The sequence below is a fragment of the Trichosurus vulpecula genome, chromosome 2 (genome assembly GCF_011100635.1).
Source record: "Trichosurus vulpecula isolate mTriVul1 chromosome 2, mTriVul1.pri, whole genome shotgun sequence".
In the NCBI taxonomy this organism is placed as follows: domain Eukaryota; kingdom Metazoa; phylum Chordata; class Mammalia; order Diprotodontia; family Phalangeridae; genus Trichosurus; species Trichosurus vulpecula.
Window position 1 is genome coordinate 76,548,807 of NC_050574.1, and position 14,177 is coordinate 76,562,983.

Below are 14,177 nucleotides of genomic sequence, written 5' to 3' on the forward strand. Positions count from 1 at the left end.
CAGAGGCTGCTTCTGGCCCCAGGCCCACCCAGTAGGAGGAATCAAGTGGCAAATCAGAGTTGGAGTGCAGGGAGAGCTTTGCTGGTGCTGAGGGAGGGCTCTCTTGCTTTGCCCTACTTTGATCTGGGTTGCTGTCTTGGTTGGTGGTTCTTGGGGGAGGAGGAGCACTGGTGAGGCAGAGCTTGTGGTGACAGTAGAGTAGAAGTAGCTCTGAAAACAGCAGTGCAAGGCCCCTAAAACTTGGGACAAAGCACTCTCCACTCTGAAGGCAGTCATACCCTGACAAAAAGCTCAACGGTCAAGTAGTTGGCTGGGACCATAAGCAGGCAGCGTAAAAGGACTCAGACTCAGACTATAGAATCTTTTTTGGTGACAAAGAAGATCAAAACATGCAGCCAGAAGAAGTCAACAAAGTCAAAGAGCCTACACCAAAAGCCTCCAAGAAAAATATGAATTGGTCTCAGGCCATGGAAGAGCTCAAAAAGGATTTGGAAAAGCAAGTAAGAGAAGTAGAGGAAAAATTGGGAAGAGAAATGAGAGTGATGCAAGAAAATCATGAAAAACAAGTCAACGACTTGCTAAAGGAGACCCAAAAAAATACTGAAGAAAATAATGCCTTAAAAATAGACTAACCCAAATGGAAAAAGAGCTCCAAAAAGCCAATGAGGAGAAGAATGCCTTAAAAGGCAGAATTAGCCAAATGGAAAAGGAGATCCAAAAGACCACTGAAGAAATTACTACCTTAAAAATTAGAATGGAGCAAGTGGAAGCTAGTGACTTTATGAGAACTCAAGAAATTATAAAACAGAACCAAAAGAATGAAAAAATGGAAGACAATGTGAAATATTTCATTGGAAAAACCACTGACCTGGAGAACAGATCCAGGAGAGATAATTTTAAAATTATTGAACTACCTGAAAGCCATGATCAAAAAAAGAGCCTAGACGTCATCTTTCAAGAAATTATCAAGGAGAACTGCCCTGATATTCTAGAACCAGAGGGTAAGATAGAAATTGAAAGAATGCCCCAATTGCTTTTGGAAAAAGATCCCAAAAAGAAAACTCCTAGGAATATTGTAGCTAAATTCCAGAGTTCCCAGATCAATGAGAAATTACTGCAAGCAGCCAGAAAGGAACAATTCGAGTATTTTGCGTAGTAATAATAGCTAGCATGAACTTTAAGGTTTGCAAAGCACTGTACAAATATTATTTCATTTGATCCTCACAGCCACCCTATTACATAGGTACTATTATCCCTATTTTACATTTGAGGAAACTGAGGCAGACAGCAATTAAGTGATTTACCCAAGGTCATACAACTAGAAGTGTCTGATGTCGGTTTTAACTCAAGTTTTCCTGACTCCAGGTCCAGCACTCTATCTGCTGTACCACGTAGCAGCTTCTCTGGGAGACAAAATGTTTATACTACCTACATTGCAGGGTTATTGTGAGGATTCAGTAAACCTTGCAGGTTTTAGTGGATTGCAGGGTTAATATTAGTCAACAGTGAGTTATGGAAACTAAAAAAGCTAATGTGCATTTCAGCTTTATTAGAAGAGGCATATCATCCAAGAATAATGAAGGATAGTCCCGCTGGACTTTATACTGGTCAGACCATAGTTAGAGTCTTGTTGAGTTCTGGCCACCACATTTTAGGAAGGACATTGATAACCTAAGAGTATCCAGAGGAGGGTAATCAGGATAGCTAAGATGCTCAGGATCACATGGGGATCATTTGAAGGAACTGGAGATATTTAGTCTGAAAAAGAGATTTTATGGGGGGCAGGGGCAGGGGGAATGACACCTGTCTTCAAGTATTTGAAGGACTGTAATGTGAATGAGACTTGATCTGCTTGGCCCCAGAAGGCAGATCTATGACTAATGGGTGAAAGTTGGTATCCAATGACGACTACAATGAAGTGACACTAGACTCCTTGCTATTCTTTGAACAAGACACGCCATTTCCCAACTATGCATTTTCACTGGCTGCTCCTCATGTCTGGAACTTTCTCCCTCTCTATCTCCACTTCCAGGATTCCAACTTCCCTGAATTCTCAGCTAAAATGCTCCTTTACTAAAAACTTTTTCCTGATCCCCCTCCATGCTAAAGCTCTCCTTCTGTTGACCATCTCCAATTTATTGTGTGTATCTTATTTGTATTTAATTGTTTGCATGTGGTCTCCCCCATTAGGCTGTGTACTCCTCAGAAGCAGGGACCGTCTTGTGCTTTTCTTTTTGTATCTAGCTCTTAGTACAGTGTTGAAACATAGTAGGAGTAAAAAAAAATGTTTATTAACTGATTGACTGAATTTGTTCAAAACAAAAAAAAAGATAAATTTAGACTCAATGCAAGGGAAAAAACTTCCTAACAATTTGTTGTTTGGTAGTCTTTCCCTTGTTTGTCTGAGTCTTATAGACCCCATTTGGGATTTTCTTAGCAGATACTGGGTGATCTGCCATTTCCTCCTCCAGCTCATTTTACAGATGAGGAAACTGAGGCACTCAAGGTTAAGTGACTTGACACCACTAGTGTCTGAGACTGGATTTGAAGTCATAAAGATGAGTCTTCCTGACTCCAAGCCCAGTACTCTAGCCACAGCACCACCTAGCCGCCCCTCCTAACAATCAGAAGTGTCCAAAAATGGAATGGACTGAGAGGTAAGGTAGTTTCTTCCCTCTTATTTTATGTCTGCCAGCGAGTGCTACACAATCACTTGTCGAATATGTGAGCTCCCCTAGAATAATAGCTATTGTTTTGATCTTTATATATGTAGCTCTAGCATCTAGCATTGTGCCTGACATAAGGCGGATTCTTGTTCATGTACTGATTGGACTAGATAATCCCTTCCTATTCCGAGATTCTATTATTGAGATAATGCCTACAAAGTGCTCTTTTTTGCCATAAAAAGAAACCTGTATAAATCTAATGTGATGCTTCTATAACCTCTCATTCCAGTAACATCCCCGCCTCTGCTGAGGCTAGAATAATACCTCCACCACTTTCCTCAAAATAAATATGGACAGAGAACTCCAGTCTGGCTAGGTTCAAATTAAAATCATAGACCCATAGACTGACTGTCCTATCTGGAATCATCTATTTCTCATATTATACGTGGAGAAACTGAAGCCCATGGAGGGGAAGTGACTTGACCAAGATCACATATCAAGAAATCCATAGGGTCTAGAGTAGAACCCAAGCATCTTGACTAAGCTTATTGGCCTTTCACTTGTATAATGTTGCCTCTTGGAGCTGAGTCTCCTAGGGAGTGGATGAAGGGCATATGAGAGTGCTAAGAATGAAGCCGACCAGTGTCTTCAGCCGCCCTGACCGAGCCACTCGGGAACATTAATTGAAAATTAATCAGCTCGGCAGGCACATGATCCAGGCCAACGTGCAAATCAAAGCCAAGTGTCTCAATTAGGGAGAAAAATAGAGCAGATAGGCTTTTACAGCACAAGGCATATTTATGGGGATAATATCGTTTTTAATGAGCGAAGATACTAAAAGGCAAAACAAATGTAACATTTTAATAGAAAAAAATAAAAACATCTCATCATTGGGAAGTGGCCAGGCTCCCAGAGCTCACTTGCCACACAGGGACAAAAGGCCCCTGGTAGGTTTATGGAACTCCGTAGTGGCCTGGCACTCTCCCCAACCCACCTGGAATAGCTGTCTCTGTCGGCATCTAAGGCCAGCACCCAAATGAGGGAGACCTGGCTGTGACCTGTAAGAGGGAGCACCATTGGAGGGCAGAGGGCAGAGGGAAGGAGGAACTGGCACCAGCAGAATGATTACTGTGGAAGGAATGCTAGACCAAGATTCAGGAGCCATGCGTTCAAATCTGGGATCTGCTTACTATTTGTTCTATGACCTTGGGCTAATGAAGTCCTTTCCCTGAGTCTCTTTCCCTAATTGTTAAGAGATGGGGCCAGAAGAGCTATGGAGTTAGCTACAGAGCAGCTAACATCCTACAGCACTCTGATCCTACCTTGGATGAGGCATGCGACAGTGGGCAGATACTTCTCCTTTAGTATCAGTTTCTTCATCTGTAAAATGAGGATATTAATCCTTGATCTGGGGCTGTTGTAAAGTTCAGTTGAGAGAATGGATGTCATGAGTACTGTCTTCAAGCAAGTAATAATTAGGCCTCACATTCCTCGGAAGATTTTAGATTTCCAAAGTGCTTGTTTCACTGCTGAGGGGTAGCCAGAGTGAGAATTATTATCTGCAATTCACAGATGAGGAAATGGAAGCTCTCATCGGTGAAATGTCTTGCTCAAGTTGAAGCAGCTTGGAGGTGTTTGACCTTCAACCAGAGGGCACAGATAGATAAATCGGTAGATAGAATGCTGGATCTGTTAGAAAAACCTGGGTTCAAATCTAGCATCAGGCACTTGCTAGCTGTGTGACCTTGAACAAAGCACTTAATCTCTGTTTATCTCTGTTACCACAACTGTAAAATGGGCACATAATAGTACCTACCTCCCAGGATTGTTGTGAAGCTCCAATGAGATACTTCTAAAGTGCTTGTCACCTAATAGATGGGGTTTTTTCCTTCTTTTCTTCCTGCCTTCCCAGGTCTCCTTCACTCAAATGAGTGACTCTGTCCCTAATATTTATACGGCTCTCACTATGTGCCAGGCACTGTGCTAAGCGCTTTACAATTATCATCTCATTTGAACCTCTCAACAATGCTGGGAGGTCGGTGCTGCTCCATTTTACAGATGAGGAAACTGAGGCAGGCAGAGGTTCAGCGATTTGCCCGGGGTCATACAGCTGGTAAGTGTCTGAGGCCACATTCGAACTCACATCTTCCTGACTTCCAGCCCACAGCTTATCCGCTTCACCACCAGCTGCCCTTGATACACCATCACTTCTTGTGGACCACATCTTATAATGTATGTCATTTTAAAAAAATGCAGGTAGCTGTTTGCTGGGTTGTTATTCTTGGCTCTTGTGATGAAGGAGAGCCCTCTCCTGAACCCACCAGACATGCAGAATCCCCTGCTAGTCTCTGTCATAGACAGAGGCCCTCATTTCTAGCCCATGAACGCCATCTCCAGCATCTCTGGAACGAAGCCACAAACCATGTTCCCTCATGGAGGGGGCTCCTGAGACAGACTGGACTCAGGTAAAACACCCATTGTATTCCTGTGTTCTGTCACTACCACAACCATTATCGTAAAAAAAAACCCCAACAATCATGAATCGCTTCCTCATTACCAATCAGCCTCCTTGGTCAGCCGGACCTTCATCTACACAAGCCCCTCAGAGACGTAACTCACCACATTTGTCCCCCTGGCTTCCCTGCCTATTCAGGCCCGAGCTGGAGTGTCAGGCGGTGTCAAGAGAACTGAGGATTGCTTTGCATCAATTTTGTACGTACTCATACAGGGAACCCCAGAAGTCTTCAATTTTAATAGCTTAAAGCTGTTAATTTAAAGCTATGAAAGATTAATACAGTGCAAAGGCTTCTGGGACATGCCATTCATGACATGCGGTCTCCCTCAAGAGAATGCGAGCTCCCTGAGGGCAAAGGCTGTCGCATTGGTGGTTTTCTGTCCCCATTTTACAGATGAGAAAAACAAGGCTCAAAGTTAAGTGACTTGCCCAACATCTCAGTACATGAGGCAGAATTCAAACTCAAATCATAACAAGAGTTAGCATTTCTACAATATTGTATGTTTTACAAAGTACTTTATATGTTATCTCATTGGATTCTCACCGCTCTGGGAGGTAGCTTCTATTATAATACCATTTTATAAGCTAGATAAGTGATTTGTAGGGTTAACGCATCTGTTGTTGTTGAGTCATTTCAGTCACGTCCAACTCTCTGTCACCCCATTTGGGGCTTTCTTGACAAAGATACTGGAGTGGTTTGTCATTTCTTTCTCCAGTTCATTTTACATATGAGGAAACTGAGGCAAACAGGGTTAAGTGACTTGCCCAAGATCACACAGCTAGTAAGTGTCTGAGGCTAGATTTGGATTCAGATCTTCCTGACTCTAGCCCCTGTACTCTATCCACTGCATCACCTAGCTGCCCTATGCAACTAACTAGTAAGTATCTAAGACAGGATTTGAACTCAGTTCTTCCCAACCCCGGGTCTGGTGCCCTATCCACTCCACCACCTACATGTCACTAAGTATGGAAAGCATATCACCAGTAGTCTGACACCTCAATGATTCTTTGTTCATGGCAAGCCATGTCCCCTCTTAAATTTTTTAAATAGCAGAATTCCATATTTATATTCTAACACACAACCCTCTGACCCCTTAATAATAATGATAGCTGACTTTTATACAGCTCTTTGAGAACTTTACTTACGTTGCCTCATAGGACCCCCACAACAACCCCCTGAGGTGAGTGCTATGATTATCCTCATCTTATAGACCAGGAAACCAAGGCTCAGAAAAGTTCAAGGGTTTTCTCAGGATCACACAGCTCAAAAATATTTGAGACAGGATTTGAACTCAGGTTTTCCCTACTCTGAGTTCAGTTCTCTCTCTTCTCACTAACATCACTTCAGAAAAAGGGAGATTTGATCGGAGTTGACAAGCCTCAGTCTAACCATCTGTGGAATGTAACTTTTGAAGATACTCAGGCTTGTTCATAGCACTCAAATAAAACACTTTTGCCCTTTGGTATCTCCTGGCCTGGATGAAATGATGGCAACGTGTTGTTGTTTGTTTGTTGTTAAGTCTCTTTTTAGTTGTGTCTGACCCCATTTGGGGTTTTCTTGGTGGAGATACTGGAGCAGTTTGCCATTTCCTTCTCCAGATCATTTTACAGATGAGGAAACTGAGGCAAGGGGGTTAAGCAACTTTCCCAAGGTCACACAACTAGTGTCTGAGGCCAGATTTGAGCTCGGGAAGATGAGTCTTCCTGACTCTAGGCCCCGGGGCACTCTATCCACTGTGACACCTAGTTGCCCCCAAAACTAAGGCAAACAGGATTAAGTGATTTACCCAGGGTCACACAGCTAGTAAGTATCTGAGGCTGGGTTGGAACTCATGAAGTCTTCCTGATTCCAAGGGCATTGGTCTATTCACCACCTAGCTGCCCATGGAGCAGTGGCAAAGTAGGCACTGACAGAGAGTAAAAGAGGCACAGAAAGGCCCACCAATCCAAGAAAATCTCTCTTACCTCCACCAACTCTGGCACAGTCACCTGAAATCCCACCACCCACACCCCTAGAGAATTTAATAAGTGCATAAAATGTGAGAGCTGGAAGGAATGGATCTCAAAGAACGTCAACTCCAGACTTTCCCAAACCAATATGGCCACCCATCCACCAGAAAGTTCCAGAGCCCTGACCTTTACTGACACAACTACCAATATTAGTCTTGGAATCATAGATTTTAGAGTTTGGAGGAAGCTCGGGGATGCTCTGGCTTCATCCCCTCATTTGCCCGATAGGGAACCCAAGACCTAAGAAGTCCCATGCTTTGTACAAGGTCACACAAGTAGAGTGTCGCCAGGCTAAGATTCAAACCCAGGTCTTCTAGTCAAAACTCGGCACTCTTGCCACAGTGGTCACCACCATTCAGTCCTGAAGGGAAGAAATAACCTTGGTCAAGGCAGTAATTAGGGCAGAGTGGCTGGGGATTTCTTCAAGGGAAGGAAATTATGAGGGTACCAGCAGCCCCTTCCTGAGGGTATTTCTTCCCCTGCCCAGCCTTGCCACTGGTCCAGTGGAGGTGGCAACTCTACCTACTCTTGTCTTGTCTACCTTGCCCGTCTCCCATCTCACCTCTGAGCACTTAACTCCTGTCTAACCCATCCCTACTCAGGGCAGGAGAAATTATTCCTTCTCCCTTCGGCTAAATAGAAATGTTGGGATGTCCCAAGGATTGGGAGGGGGGGTGTTACTTCTTCCTCCTCCCTCCCCCAGTGACCAAGCCCCAGACACTTAGCTCGGTCCCAGGCCATCTGGCCCAGGTGATGATATCTATGGCTCTGCCCTTATGGTAAAGGGAGATGGAGGAAATCTGGAAGAAGAAGGTCTTTACCCTAACCCCTTCTCCCCACCTCCCCTCAGACTCAAAGAGAAAGCTTGTGGATTCATATCAAAATATTCTCTCAGAAATATTCTCTCCCTGGTCTTATCCAACCTTCTCATTTTCTAGAGGAGAAAATGAAGGTCTAGAAAGGGAAGACGACTTGTCCAAAGTCACCCAGCAAGTGAGCAATAGACCCCAGACTAGAACTTAGGCCTGCTGACTCCTGGCTCAGGGCTCTTTTTCTTACATAAAAAAAGAGGCATAAAAGGAGAAAGTTGAGGCTAGGAGTGAGCAAGAACATTGATCCGAGAGTGGTATCAGTGTCTTCCTCCCTCCCCAAGCAGCTGGGATTGGAAATGGGGACAGGCCTGGTCCAGGGCATCCCTGGTCCAGAGTATCTAAGAGGAATCACTGGGAAGGGGGGGTTGGTAAATTAGCTGGAAAAAGCCATGTGTCCATGCTTGCCCAAGACCAGAAGCAGCTGGACCCCAAGACCAGGCCACAGACCCAGACATCCAGTCCCCCTTCCTCCCCCTTCCCACCTCCTGCAGACTGACGACATTTGAAAGTTAACTTCCCACAAAAGTCACTCTCCCAGGATTAATATTTATTTCTTATGAAATTTAAATTTTTCAGTGTAATTAAATTTTTATTCATCGTGAGTTATAGATAAAAATATTTATAACCTTCCCATTCCCGCCACAGAGGACGAGGCTAGGATGGAACCAATTACCAGAGCCTGGGCCAGAGGCTGCTTCAGAGCCCCAGAGGCATGGGGGCTAGGAGGGGGAGGATGGGAGGAGGGTGGAAAGGGCTGCCTCCATCACCTGAGGCAGTTACAGCAGCAGCAGCTTAGTGCTGAGGGAACCACAGAGGAAAGAGCCTGCAGTGAAGCGGGCTGGGCCGACCGGGAGTTGTCCATGATCAGTGGGATCAAGGAGGAGCCTGGAGGAGTCAGTGAGGAGCAAACTCAGCCAGGTAGGGCAGGTGAGAAGCAAGACGCGTCAGTGAGGGCCTGTGAGCAGCTGCCAGTGATGTCCACGCCAGGGCTCTGCTAGACTGTAGGTCCAGGGAGAGAGACCCACGAGGGAGTCAGCATGGCACAGTAAAAAGAACATTAGACTTGGAATCAGAGGTCCTGCATTTAAATCTTGCCTCTGCCACGAATTCTTTTTTTTTTTTTTGGGAGGGGGGAAGGCAGGGCAATTAAGTGACTTGCCCAAGGTCACACAGCTAGTAAGTGTGTCAAGTGTCTGAGGCCGGATTTGAACCCAGGTCCTCCTGACTCCAGGGCTGGAGCTCTACTCACTGCACCACCTAGCTGCCCCCTCTGCCATGAATTCTTCAGAAAAATTTGGATGAATTTCTTCCCCTCTCTGGACCTCAGTTTTCTCCTCCATTAAATGGGCATTAGTGCCTCGGAGAAGTGGGAAGGAGGAGAATCCTGATTTCACCATCTCCTCCTTGGAGTACTGTGCCATCCTGCTCACTGAAACGCAAATCCTGACACTTAGGATCATAGGCTCATAGATTTAGAGAAAGAAGGGAATTTAAAGGTCGAGTATGCATCCTTCATTCATAGATGAGGAAACTTCTGTGCAGAGTGACTTGCCATGGGTCAAACAGCAAGTATCAGAGCCAGTATGTGGGGAACCATCTTCCTTTCTTCTTTTATCCATTGCTCTAACCACTGCACCACACTGCCTCCCTTCTGTGGTAATCCACTGTCAGTTTGACAGCCTTGGTATCCTCAGGCCAGTTGGTTTATAACCTCACATCCAGGGCCATGGACGGCCCAAGATGACTGTTACCATTTCCAACCCCTACGGAGTCAGATCCTGAGGGTTGCTTCACTTGCCTTGGGATCTCCACAGTTAGACCATTTGTCGCAGACCTCACTCAGGCTGGGACCTTCTTGATAGCTAGTTGGCACAATGGAAAGACTGCTGGACCTGGAGTCAGAAAGACCGGGGTTGAGATATTGCCTCAAACACTTACTAGCTATGTGACCTTGGACAAGTCACTTAACCTTCATCTACCTGTTTCCTCATCTATAAAGTATAATATAATAAACTATATATAAATATAAACTATATAAAATAATGTAATAAACTATAATAATAGTACCTATCTCCCAACATCACTGTGAGGGTCAAATGAGATATTGGCAAACAGATTTATAAACTTTTAAGCACTAAATACATGCTAGCTGTTATAATTAATTATTGTTACTTTTCCAACTCTAAAGAAGGTACCAACACACAATTCCTTTTCATCCAGCTCTTGATCTAGAGCCTCCCCATGTGAGCCTTGATAAGGAACCCTCTGTCCATGTGTAACTGGTAGGCAGGCCCTTCTTGGAGTCCCCGTGGCTTCTATTTTTCCTGGTTGTCAGGGCATCTGACTAACCCCCAATGGTCAGCAGATGGTTTGATGTAGTGTCTTCCTAGGGCCATTTTGTAGTCTGGCAGATTTCCCAGTCTTTCAATAATTTGACATGTAGGGTGTTGACTTGAAAATCCTACCTGAGCTAGGCGATGGGCCTCCTTCAACTGACCTCTCAATCAAGTGATGGACGGGTGATATAGCTTCATACCTCTGTCTTCTGAAACTCCAAAGTACAGCTCAATAGTCAAGGAGGCAGAGTCAAGATGGCAGAGTATCGGGAAGAAGTACAGGGTAACTCCCCTGCCAAACCTCCTCCACAAAGATCTAGAAAATGTACTAGACAATTGTGATTGGGAAATCCAAGGAAAACGAAATCCAAGGGGAAAAAATAGTTCACAGTGAGTCATTTTTCCAGCCCAAGGCAGTTAAGGGAGACAGACAGAGAGGTCTTTGGACACTATGGAAGAGGTTTGGCCGAGAGCTCTCTGCATGCAGATCGTTATGGCACTTAGGGATCAAAAGAGAGTGGAGAGTGGGCACCAGGGCAGAAAGCCTTAGAGTATCAGGAGATTCCAGATCCCTGAACTAGGACAAGGTGCAGGAACAGAAGCCATTTGGCATCTCTGCTTCCCACTAGCCAGTTTCAGTCTGGACTGAAGTGGGATCTGCACATAGGGATAATAGAGACTAGCTGTCACTACTAGCCCGATTAGCAAGCAGACCCCACGTCCAAACCACAGCAGGTATACAACAAAGTCCCTGCCATCATTCTTGTTGGATGCATCAAAAATGACACATGCTAAACTGTTGAACTTGAAGCTCAGGGGTCAGGGCTCTCAGCATGTTCTGTAGAAAACTCTGGCAGCAGGTGTCCCTGAGGATGATAAGGTGTACTTCTAGACTTCTTAATTCCTGGGTTGTAGCCAATGAGGAAGGGAAAGGGAGGAAGTCTACCATCTGGGAGCTTCCTATTTTAAATCATCATGCTTGCCAACTTTGCAGACTCAAGCAAGCCTTTTGTGTCACACACAGATACTATCCGAGAAAACTTAAAAGTTGTATAGCAGGAGAGTGACGGTCACCAGAAGCCTATTCCATTTGCCAGCAGAGGACTCTTTGACAATGACTTGTTATCCCAGAACTGTAACTAAAGAAGAGGAAACGTACAAAAGACATAATAAGTCAAACAGCCAATAGTCAGTTAGCATTTATCAAGTGCCTGTTATGTGCCCAGCAATATGCTAAACTCTGGGGATACAGAGAAAGAAAAAAGACAAGTCCAGGGGTGGAGAACCTGTGGCTTCGAGGACTCATGTCCTCAAGTGCAGCCCTTTGACTAAATCCAAACTTCATAGAACAAATCCCCTTAATAAAAGGATTTGTTCTGTAAAACTTGGACTCAGTCAAAAGGCCACACCCAAGGACCTAGAAGGCCACATGTGGCCTGGGGCCGCAGGTTCCCCACCCCTGCACAAGTCCTTATCTTCAAAGAGCTCACATTCTAAGGAGGAGACAACATGCAAACACATTTGCATAAACAAGATATAGACAGGATAAGTTGAAAATAATCACAGAGGGAAAATACTAGAATTAAGAGGAATCAGGAAGGGCTCATTGTAGGAAGTGGAGTTTTCAGCTAGGGCTTGAAAGAAGCCAGGAAGGAGGGAGATGAAGAGGGAAAGAATTTCAGACATGGGGAATACTCAGTGAAAATGCCCAGAATTGGGAAGGGGGAGGGGGGCAGGTCTAAAATCTCAGACCTTATTGATACCTCCAAAAAAGGCAACTAAGAAAACATCAATAACTCAACCTACATTTCCAATTGGTACAAAATCTTGAGGGTCGTTCAATTCACAGCTTGAGAGCACCCTCAATGAGAGTATTCATAGGAGGGAAGCAGGGTTCTACAAATGATGGTGGACTGGACTGCATCTTGACTATTTCACAATTGTCTGAAAGCTGCTGAGATCCCAATGTACTTATTGTTTATTAATTATAAAGAAGAATTAGATGGAGGAGGACAAAGCACCACTTTACAAGCTCTATTACGCTGAGGTGCCTCTCAATCATAAATGAAGATTCCTTAGATGTAACAATAGCAACAATCCAGTTCAGTGACCCTCTACAACAACCATCAAATAAGATGCAAAATATGGAAGCACACACTCATCAAACAGCAATGGAGGAGAATCAGCAGAGAGTGTAGATCAATGAACAAAGCCCAATAGAAGGCGGCGTCCTCCAGATGTTTCTGTTTGCAAATAACATTGCAAGTTCCAAGACAGTGTAGAACCTCATGGAAGAAATTTAAAAATCATTCAAAGGAGTCTGACCTGCCCATCCATATAGGAAAGACCAAGTGGATGAAGAATGTCTATTGCTCAGATTTCAACACCTCAATGAATACCCTATAGAACTTGTCCAACATTGTAGATCTGGAACAGACAATACAAATGGACAGTGAGTTGGACCCAGAATTGAAAATGGGATGGATTGGGATGGATTGCTTTGAGGAAAATGCAAAGCACCTTTACTGACCCTAAAAATTCCCATAGGATGGAGTCAGTGTGTGCCACAAAGGGTTTGCCCGAATCTACAAAAGCCCATCTTCTTAATACAAACATTTTACACATGTATGACAGTATATATGACACTGGAACACCAGTGCCTTTGAAAAACTAAAGATGAGCACCACCTAGATGGCAATGGAAAGGCACATGGTGGGCGGTATATAAACAATAATGGACTCCAAAGAAGAACAGGGTGAATGAGGTCTTCGAGGAATTATGTGACAAAGGAGATGGGCTAGAAATGTGGTGAGAGCAAGGGATGACAAATGGATGGCTAGAATGTTCCACCAGTGTCCTCGTGATGGCAGGAGAATATAAAGAAGGCCTCTCACACATTGGGTAGACCTCCTGTGACAAACTCTGGGGATGTTGTGAAGGAGAGCAGCACAAGATGGGCAGGCATGGATTGGTTGCCATATGCATCATTGGAGAGAGCTCCCAAATTGATGAGATTGCAGGTATATCTGAGAATTCTTGACAAGTAGGTGCTATGTTCAGTTGTTACTTTCCAATGAAGTGCAAGCGATGTCGGTGCTCTATACATTTCAGCACCATAGAGCAAAGCCTCAGCTATGCCACCCTAGTTACAGCTCTGTGATCAGAAGTCTAGCTGTCAGTGAATTTTCTACTTCTGAATTTAATAGGCCATCACTCTCCTGGTGTAAAATTACCCTTTAATTCTTCTAGGATCATATCTGTGACACAAAGGACTTGCCTGAATCTCCAAAAGCTAGCACTGGTGCATTTGTGAGGCAGTTAACCAATTCATTCTCATGTTAATAATCTCCATGTGGTACCCGGGGGGTTCGGGCTAGCTTGCCCCTTTTTGCCCTCTGCTTTTGGTTTTTCTCAAAATTAACCATGAGGGAGATCCACATAAATGTCTCTAATAATGAGGGAGTCACTACTTTTAGAAGCATCCTGCTCCATTTTTAAATAGATCTTATTGTAGGGGTGGGTGAAGGGAAGCAGAAGAGAAGGAAAGCAGAGGAGCAAAGGGGAAAGGAGAGATGAAAAGGGGAAAGAAAAAAGGAGGAAAGAGGAATAAAAAGGAAAGGATGAGAAGTGGAGAAAGGGGAGGGAGAGAGTAGTGAAGAGGGAGAAGGAAGAAAGGAAATGGAAGAGGGGAGAGGGTGGGGAGAGGAATTGGAAGAAAAGAAAAAGAGGAAAGATGAGAAAAGAGGGAGAGGGAGAGAAGGAAGAGATGGGGAAAGGA